We start from the raw sequence: 10971 nt of genomic DNA on the forward strand, positions 1-10971 counted from the left end.
AAGATAAAGAGTGATATATATGATCAAAGTTGACATTAGAGTTATTTATAGTAAACCATGCCAAGATGAAGAAAATTCTTACTGACAGTTGGTTTGAAATTCATTAGGATTTGGGACATTTAGAAGATTTCCATCATTCTTTGGCTTTGGATCACTCCATAGATGCTGAAGAACAGGAGCCACTCCCCAATTGTACTGGATCTCCCACCAGCTAGTTCTCATTTGTCAGTGCAAGGACCTGAATTGACTATTCAGAGGGTGTGATATTATTTCTGATGTTTTTTCTATCATGTGCAGGTGTTTAAGATGCAAAGCTCTGGGCTGTCTCTGTGATTGCCATGGGTCGCCATGTACTTGCTCCCTCCTATGGGATGGTGTAGAGCCTGGTGGCTGTCTAGAAGCACAAGTCTAGTGATTATGGATTCTCTGTGTGTGATCTGTGGTGTAAAGGTGTTCCTTCAGCTTGTTCACCTATGTTCTAGTTTCCACTGCCTCAGGTTGGGAACTGTGGGTGTCGCTTCCCTCTGCTGTGACTGAGGCAGTGTTCAGCTAGTGTCCAAACATCCACCAGCTATGACTATGGGTCAGTTGGGGTACTGTTGCTCTCTGTTCTCTGCTGCTTTAGATCCAGGCAGCTTTCCACCTTGACTGACCTGCTGCTGGCTGTGTTCATGATCTGGACACCATTCCTTTAGGCTTTGTGGGACTCAGGCAACTTCCTGCTGTGATCACCCACCCACTGGCTGCTGCCATGATAGGAACCATCCCTCTGTATTGCTTGGAACCAGGAAGCTTCCACCATGATGAGCCCCATGTGTTAGCACAAAAGACCAAAGCTTGACACAAACTTCATGGATCATCTTAGCTTTTTATTCAGGAATGAAGTTCATGCAGGAACAGGGTATGAAGGAACCTGGTGATGGACCCACCTCTGAGCCGCTGATCAAGGGAGGAATATGGACTTACATAGGTCATACTGGAAGATAACCTAATTATTGCCAGAGCGTGTCTAATGAAAGGTCCGGGGTCAGCAGTCAGTGGGCCAGATGGAGGGTCTAGTGTCAGTGTTCAGAATTTATCTCTTTCCTTTGGGGTCTCATTGTACTGTGAAAGGACTTATTTTGGGAAGGATTAATACTTTAACTTCTTCCCAGAGATTGCCAGTCTAGGCTTGGATGGATATTCCCCCACACCTCGCCCAGTCTTGTCACTGGGAATGAATGTATTAGGAAAGTATCAATGCTATCAATGTCCAATGGCTTTCTTTTTCACTCCCCTTCCCCAGGATGCACTATTTTGTGGTTTTTCATTTTCCATACCCAACACCATGCAGGCTGCGGCCGTGATCAGGCCGACCTTCTCTTTAGGCCTCCCACCAAGATCCTGGACATCTCTCTATGCTGCTGGAAATACAGTCAGCTTCCCACTGTGATATGCCTCCTGCGAGCACCAGTTCCTGACAACTTTCCTTTCCTCTGTGGAACCAAAACTGCCTTCTCCTTTGAATCTGAGCTCTCACTTCCTGCTACAGATCCCCTCTGCTCAGGCTCCCTCAAAGGTTGTGTAAAGCGCTGTGTTAAGCTAGCCCTTCCTGGGCTGGGGCTGCTCTACCCTACTCCCCTTGTTCATGGTGAGGGGGGGGGGGGTGTTTCAGTGACTTTTAGCCAGTTGCAATCCCTCCACAAATCCTTTCTAGAAAGATTCTTAGATGCCATGTGGATTTAAAGGGCAACCAGTCAGCTAAGGGTGCCACAAATGGCTGTGGAGGCTGGCACATCTTGCTGGCTATAGTTTGGTTTTGAATTGCTTGGTCTGTTTCAGTGACCCTGCTGATCTTGCCACTTTTCAATTCGGTCTGCTTTTCTTTTCAGTTGTTGTTAAGGGAGTGAACTTAATGTGCTTTTTCTCTTCTCTTGCTGTTGCCCCTCCCATCTTCTTCCCGCCCTGGCCCCAGTTCAGGGTTTGGGAACTCTGCCCTCATTTTCTTCTTCTGTAACCAAACTTCGTCTCTCCAAGTCTCAAACTGTGTAATATTGGGTCTTAGAGCATTTATTCTGTCACTTGTCACAAATGAGCTGTTCCTTTAATTCCTCCGTGTGCTTTGGGGATATCAAGGATCACTGTCTAGCTCGTTCTGCCATCTTCTTCCAATTAAGCTACATATGAACTATTCATAAACACTTTTTTTTTTTTTAATAAAAGGTATTGGACTGGGGATGTGGCTCAAGCAGTAGCGCGCTCGCCTGGCATGCGCGGGGCGCTGGGTTCGATCCTCAGCACCACATAAAAATAAAATAAAGATGTTTTGTCCACCGAAAAGTAAAAAATAAATATTAAAAAATTCTCTCTCTCTCTCTCTCTAAAAAAAAAAAAAAAAAAGGTATTTCTGTTGTTCTGAAACCCAGCTTTCCTTCTCCTGGAAAAGTTGTGGTGATATACCATTCTCAGCTGATGGAAACCCGACTGTGGGCCTTCTGTGACATTCAAAACATCCAGAAAGAAGGAAATCCAATGAAGAAAAATTCTATAGTGATTGCTGCTTATCTAGTTTTGATCACTCTCAGAATCAGGATATTGGTTATCCAAAATAATTTCTTAACTATGGGAGTAAGTTTCTTAATTTAGAATGTTTTGATGATAAAAGAAAAATCATCCCTGCGCTGCAAGTGTACCTCAATGGTAGAACAGGTGCTTAACATGTAGGCCCTGCATTCAATCTCTAGCCCACATGTACACCCCCCACACACACATAATTGTTCATCTAACAAGTATTTGCTAAGTAATTACCAAATGTAACATTATTCTAGAAATTGTTGGGAATGAATGAATCCACACTGTATACTATATATATTACATATCATATATTATGTAGTATATATATCGCAATACAGAATTTATCATAGGCTATTATTTAGTTTCAGCTAAAATTTAGCATGTTAGAACTTCAATTAAGATTTTTGAATGGCAACACCTTATACAAAATGAAAAGGTAAGAAACACACTGAGAGAAGATACAATATAACAAATGATTAGGCTCCAAAACAGTAATAAAGCTTTAAGAGACAATATAATACAAAATAGGCAACAGCAATAAAGAGGTAATTTCTAGAAACAATAGTGTCCAACAGTCACACTAGTTACCATAGAAATCCCATTAAAACAATCCAGAAAAATTTAAAATCTGAAAACACCAAGTTTAGGAGTTGACTGGTGGGAATATAAATCAGCATAATCTCTTTAGGAAAAACAATTTGAAAATATTCATTCCCTATGATCTCACAATTCTACATCCAGGTAACTAAATTTGTATACTTGTGCACAACAAGTCATGTACCAGAATGTTCATTGAGGCACTGTGTTGTAGAAAAATATAAAACACCTTAAATATCAATCAGTATCACTGAAAGAAAATCATCCACGGTTTATTCATACAGTAGAATATAATACAGAGGAATTAAAACAAATAAAATCAGAACCAACAAGGATAGTTTCAATAAAGTAATAGCTAATTGAAAAACAAGGTAGAATGATATCTATTATGTAAATTTTAAGAACATAAAACAATTCTACATTTTTTTTAAAGAGAGAGAGAATTTTTTTTAATATTTATTTTTTCGTTTTCGGCGGACACAACATCTTTGTTTTGTATGTGGTGCTGAGGATCGAACCTGGGCCGCACACATGCCAGGCGAGCGCACTACTGCTTGAGCTACATCCCCAGCCCTCTACATTTTGTTTATAAACACATATATAGAGTAAAAGCCTGAAAGGATAAACACAAATTTAAGGTGGGCTTTGGGATGGGTGAGGGAAATAAGTCAGACAACACTATATTTGTAATCTGATGTCATATTTGTTATGCCACAATATCTGTGAAGACAAAATATTAACAATTTGTTAATTCTAGGTAGTGAGTACACTAGTGTTTATTGTAAAATTCATTGTATTTATTGATTTTTAAAGATTTTTCAATAAAATCAGAAGTATTACCATGACTGTTCTGAAAAATTGGATAGTAGAGAAAGGCAAGAGTTCAGTCAAGGTCCAAGCAAAACACAATAGGGTTTAGAATTAATGCTGTAGAAACAGAAATGAAAAGAAATATTGGCAAGGTGGTATTTTAGTGGTAGTTTTAAAAGCTTCTGATGAATATGAAGAGTAAGGGAAATGAAGGAATAGATGATACCTCTGAATATTAAATGCATTTTTCACATAGAAACTTTTTTAACAGGCATAGATTTATTGAAAGGGAGAGTAATACTCAATAATGTAGTGTAGGGTGGGCAGGGCAAGAGTGTGGCTCAAGGACCCAATGTCTGGGTGAGTATGGTTTTATATGCTGAGATGCACCTTGGTTTCCCTCACTGCTTGCGCCATTTGTTCCTATTTATTACTTGATTTTTGCCTGATTAAGAATATAGAAACTGTGGTGGGAGTTACTATGGCAATAAGCCCTCAGTGATAGTTTTCATAATAATGGAACTTTCCTAAACAGAGACATTATAATGTCATAATAACTCATCTGCCTGTCTTGTACTTCAGCTGGCATATTTCTTGCATCCTGCCTCTGCCATCTTGACATTCTTAAACTCCTATCTCATTTCCCCATGAAAGAAATGATCCCAAAATTCTTTTTTGAGTGGCTAAGGGGATGAGGGTCTTATCTTCTGTAGTTGCTTCAGGTGGGCTGGGGGCCACTGTCTTTGCACAATTGGGGATCACAAAATTCCCTATCTGGTCAAGTCAAGACAGCAGGCACTTGGGTTCATTTGTGGGATCAGTTTGAAGCCCTGCTGTGGCACCAGATAAGAAGAGAGAAACTTTGTTAGCAGATTTAACAGGCATGGTGTGAGCAACAGAATTAGGAGCAACAAAAGTTGGCCCACCAAGGGTAGCAACCAAGATATCCAGTTCCAGATTTTGACTGTGATCTTATGACTCTGACAGCTGCTGCCAAATCTTGGAGTCATGGTCTGCTAATTTCTTTCTTGCATATGAAACTATCCTAGATTGGTTTATATAAAAATATCATTTTTCCTTCAGGAAGACACAGTCCCCTCTTTTTGATGGTTAGTAGAGCTAATATTCTTTGATCTGGAAAGTATGTTTAATGAGTCGATTTGGTTCTGGAGTATAGACTTACTTTTTGCTTATAGTTTGAGCTGGTGAACAGTATCTCAGCTGGATAAAAACCTGGATAAAATTAAATCGTATATTGTCATAAATGTCACTTGAAAATAGTTACTTGGGATAACTACTGGCTAACTATTTCAGGCATAAAGGTAAGAATATTATACTTCCATATCTTGTTGGGAGGTGCTCTAATGCTTGGCTGGTAACTAGCTGCCATATTTTTAGTTAACTATGCTGAAACAAGTTAACACAAATGTAGTGGCTTAATGCAACATCAATTTATTATCATGTAGCTCTAGATATCAGAATACTAAGGTTTTAGGGGAGACTGTTTTTTTTTTATTGGTTGTTCAAAACATTACAAAGCTCTTGACATATCATATTTCATACATTAGATTCAAGTTGGTTATGAACTCCCAATTTTACCCCCAATACAGATTGCAGAATCACATCGGTTACACATCCACATTTTTACATAATGCCCTATTAGTAACTGTTGTATTCTGCTACCTTTCCTATCCTCTACCATCCCCCCTCCCCTCCCCTCCCATCTTCTCTCTCTACCCCATCCACTGTAATTCATATTTCTCCTTGTTTATTTTCCCATTCCCCTCACAACCTCTTATATGTAATTTTGTATAACAATGAGGGTCTCCCTCCATTACCATGCAATTTCCCTTTTCTCTCCCTTTCCATCCCACCTCATGTATCTGTTTAATGTTAATCTTTTCTTCCTGCTCTTCCTCCCTGCTCTGTTCTTAGTTGCTCTCATTATATCAAAGAAGACATTTGGTATTTGTTTTTTAGGGATTGGCTAGCTTCACTAAGCATAATCTGCTCTAGTGCCATCCATTTCCCTGCAAATTCTATGATTTTGTCATTTTTTAGTGCTGCGTAATACTCCATGGTGTATAAATGCCACATTTTTTTTTTTCATTCATCTATTGAAGGGCATCTGGGTTGGTTCCACAGTCTAGCAATTGTGAATTGTGCTGCTATGAACATCGATGTAGCAGTATCCCTGTAGTACGCTCTTTTAAGGTCTTCAGGGAAAAGTCCAAGAAGGGCAATAGCTGGGTCAAATGGTGGTTCCATTCCCAGCTTTCCCAGGAATCTCCATACTGCTTTCCAGATTGGCCGCACCAGTTTGCAGTCCCACCAGCAATGTACAAGAGTACCCTTTTCCCCACATCCTCTCCAGCACTTGTTGTTGTTTGACTTCATAATGGCTGCCAATCTTACTGGAGTGAGATGGTATCTTAGGGTGGTTTTGATTTGCATTTCTCTGACTGCTAGAGATGGTGAGCATTTTTTCATGTACTTGTTGATTGATTGTATGTCCTCCTCTGAGAAGTGTCTGTTCAGGTCTTTGGCCCATTTGTTGATTGGGTTATTTGTTTTCTTATTGTTTAATTTTTTGAGTTCTTTGTATACTCTGGATATTAGGGCTCTATCTGAAGTGTGAGGAGTAAAAATTTGTTCCCATGATGTAGGCTCCCTATTTACCTCTTTTATTGTTTCTCTTGCTGAGAGAAAACTTTTCAGTTTAAGTAAGTCCCATTTGTTGATTTTTGTTATCAACTTTTGTGCTATGGGTGTCCTATTAAGGACTTTGGAGCCCGACCCTACAATATGTAGATCGGAGCCAACTTTTTCTTCTATCAGACGCAGAGTCTCTGATTTGATATCTAGCTCCTTGATCCACTTTGAGTTAACTTTTGTGCATGGCGAGAGGAGGGGATTCAGTTTCATTTTGTTACATATGGATTTCCAGTTTTCCCAGCACCATTTGTTGAAGATGCTATCCTCCCTCCATTGCATGCTTTTAGCTCCTTTACCTTGTGTATCTTTTACAGACTATTTGTCATGTCTCGGCTCATGGTCCCTTCCTCTACTTTCCAAAGTTCATCATTCTACCCTCTCTCTACCTTTATTGTCACAGCTCCTCTTTAACATGGACTCTCCTCTTCTAAGGATGTTGTGATTAGTGTCTATTTGGATAATTCAGAATAATCTCTCCATCTCAAGATTCTTCATTTCTTCACATTTGCAAAATCTCTTTTGGGAGGAAATGTATTTTCAGGCTCTAGGAATTAGGATGTAGACACCTTTGGGGACCTTATTTGTCTACCCCCAGTGATTTGGAAATCTTATTTGCACATGTTTTCAACTCTTTGCTCATTCACTGTTTTTGCTTCAATGTAAAAAACTTAAAAAATTTTGAAAATTTAGAGGCACACAGGTGAATTTCACTACAATCAACAAAATTAGAAATTTATGTCTATCTTAGCCAAGAAGTCCTCAGTACCAATCTGCCATGCGACCAGCACGCTAGCTTCATACTGGAGGTTCTAAGCATAAAAGTTAACTAGTGAGATCAAAATAAACACACTAAACTCAATTTATCTTTTTCTTGACCGGCTCCTGCCTCAAGCCACCTGTTGGGGTAGCGAGGTTTACACAAGAGACTAGCAGGAGAGAGGAAGGGGCACGCCAGAGAGTGGCCTTTTATTGGGGAACAAGAAATTCAGGGGAAAATTCCATCCAATGAAGATCGAGGGGGACAGCATTCCAAAGTCAGGGTCAGTGATTGGTCTCAGGGTCAGTGGTCAGTCACACCCCCATACAGACGGGCTCTCGCACCTAAAAAGGGTGGGGATAAGTTCTGACACAGCTTGGCCAGAACACCTCACACCCAGTCAGGGAGGTGCCCAATCACGTGTGAGAACGGCTTCCCACAAGTACCTCTTGATAATAGATGGGAGCCAGAGGGACTCTTTGTCTTTTACCAATCATTTTAAATGATTGCAATATAAGTTATGATTTTCAGGGGCTCGGGGTTTAGCTCAGTGGTGGAGTACTTACCTATCATGTATGAGGCACTGGGTTTGATCCCTAACCACACATACAATATGATTTTCAAGTTTTAAGACTTATTCCTCACCCCAATTTCTCACTTCCAAACAGTGAAATCTGCTTCAGGCATGTTCAAATGTACGTTGTGCTTCCAATGCAGTCAACTTGGTAATGCAGGTTTTCAGCCCAAGGATGTTGCCTTTATTCTCAACACTTTTATAGCTTCGTTTTTGGAATTGTCTTTAAAGACAGTTCAGCAGACACACAGGAAAACACAGCTCGTTATTTTAAGGTCACAAGGTACTTTGCCTACTCTGTCTTCTTCCCTTCCCCATTGTTTTAACCCACTTAGCTTCATCCCCACTCCTTCCTCTGCTGATATTAGTGCCAGAGATCTGTGAGGCTGAGAGGAAGGCCTGGGGAGCCAGAATGTGACTGCGAAGGGGGCAGGGAGAATGTCATACAGCTCACATGGCAGCAGACTCACAAATAAAGTTTATTTGTGGGATCCAGCCCATTTCACATACTGAATAATAATAATTTATAATTTGCTGAGTGTCAAGAAATCATGCCATTAATATAAATGTATGTTGAGAATTACAGACAGCCTTTTTGGTATACTATTTTTTGGCAGGAGAGGTGGGATCACTGGGGAAGAAACTGAATAAAAAAATAACAAAACTCATCTATGTACTGATTCTTTTCAAAGAATGTCTTAATTCAGAGGCTTTTTAAGAACAATTCTATAATTCAAAGCTTTCCAACTCCAGTAATGAACATTTACTAGTTTGGTACATGCATAAATGAAGAAAATATTGATAATGGCATCATGTGAAATATCTATGAATATAATAAAGACTGTAAACATTTTGAAATACTGGAGTTAGTAAGTGTAAACACCAACTCCAAAACCTCTGATATTTTCAATTACTGAATTTATGTGACATTTGTTATCCAGATTCTTTCCGAGGCCCATTCGGAATATAGTATCTAAAATATTCCTGTTACATATTTTAATTATATACATACTTATATGCATTTATATTTTTTATACTTGGACCAATTAAGATTATTCCTCAATAAAATATATCTAGAACTGAAGAGTAATCAAAGGAAATACAAAAAATCCTACTTTAGATTGTAATCTCACATAGGAAAAGGTTTTTTTCCCTTTTACAGGACAGACTTCCTGTATTTAACAACTGCCATTTGGCTTCCTCCAGTGGCTCATCCCCTTGATATCAGAATAAAAACCTCTAAATTCTAAACCCATGCTGTTCAATTTATAGCCACTCTCCACATGTAGCCACTGAGTATTTGAAATGTGCCTAGTCAGTGCCTACAGACTAAGATGTGTTGCAAGAGCAAAATATTCAACAGATCTTAGGGATTTATAATGAAAAAAATAATGTAAAATAGATGTCATGAATAATTTTCTGTTGACTACATGTCAAAATGAAAATATTTTAGACTGCTAAATTAAACATATCATTAAAACCAATTTGGCCTACTTCTTTTGACCTTTTAAAGGAAGGTAATAGGGTTTTTAAAATTTACATATTTGGTTTACATCTGTAGCTCACATTCTGTTTCTATTGGACACTGCTATTTTAAATCATCAGGGTAGTATTTCTTTCCATAGGATCAGATAGCTTATTAAACATGTTTGAGTTATATTTATGCAGAAAACAAATTTGATTGAAAATATTTTAAAACACTATCTACTTAGTCACTAACTCCCTGAAAAAAATAGTTTTGTCTCCTATTTTCCAAATGTCACACAAACCACAGAGATTTAAATGACTAACAGTTGTATAAGTTGGACAAATTGCACAGGTGCTCTAAATTTTGACCTAGACTAAGTTGCAGCATCTTTATGTTTTATGTCTTCTTATATACCTTCCTAGAAAATCAAGTAATTTTATTTTAAAAAGTTTTGCCTAGAAATAACAAATAGTTGACCGTAGCAGATTGATAAATGTGATAAATGGGAGCTTAAATGATGGACACAATAGATATTTCCTCAACTGCAGGTAAAAGAAAAGATTAAATCAATTACTAAAATTGTCAAAAGTTTTCTCTTTAAAGGTTTTTTTGTTTTTTTTTTTTTTGAGACAGGGTTTCACTAAGTTGCTCAGGCTGGTCTCCCACTTGTGATTCTCCTGCCTCAGTCTCTGCAGTAGCTAGAATTACAGGCATGTGCCACCTTTCCTGGATCTCAAAAGTATATATTTTAAAAACTATCAAAATACTCATCAATTTCAGTACTACACAAAGAACTATCTCAATTATATTTACAGAAGGGCAAGTTTGGTACTCTTCGGTTTTTCCCCCAAAAAGTATATGAGTAAAATCCTATGCCTCATCTATTATCATCATCTCTCTAGATATGTCTGTCCATCTATCTGTCTGTCCGTCCATCCATCCATCCATCTCCAGAGGAACAGAAATCAGTCCTGTCTTTGAATAAGCTTCAAAATTTCCCTTAGATTATAGTCATTATGCTAGGGTACATTTTAGACATTTCTGCTTCCAAGCAGAATCCAAGAGACTGTTTGAAGCACTCTTTTAAAAAGATAGTAATGAATAATTTTATTAAATATCTCTTCTACATTAACCAAATGGTTAATATGGTTTGCTTAAAGTTTCATGTGTGTTTGGCATTAGGGATTTGAACCCAGGAGTACTTAACCACTGAGTTACATCCAAGCCCCTCCCTGCCCCCACTTTTTTAAAATTTGAGACAGGGTCTTGCTAAGTTGCTAAAATTTTGAGACAGGGTATGGCTTTGAACTTGCAATCCTCATGCCTCAGCCCACTGAGTCACTGGGATTATAGGTGTGTCCCACCACACCTGGCAACTTTTGAATTGTTCAGATATAATTCATATACCATAAAATTCACCCAATGAAAGTATAAAATTAATTTTTAAATATTCAGTTGTGCAAACACCACTATATTAGAACATTTTCATTATCTCAA

Source organism: Marmota marmota, unplaced genomic scaffold (assembly GCF_001458135.2).
Source record: "Marmota marmota marmota unplaced genomic scaffold, marMar, whole genome shotgun sequence".
In the NCBI taxonomy this organism is placed as follows: Eukaryota; Metazoa; Chordata; class Mammalia; order Rodentia; family Sciuridae; genus Marmota; species Marmota marmota.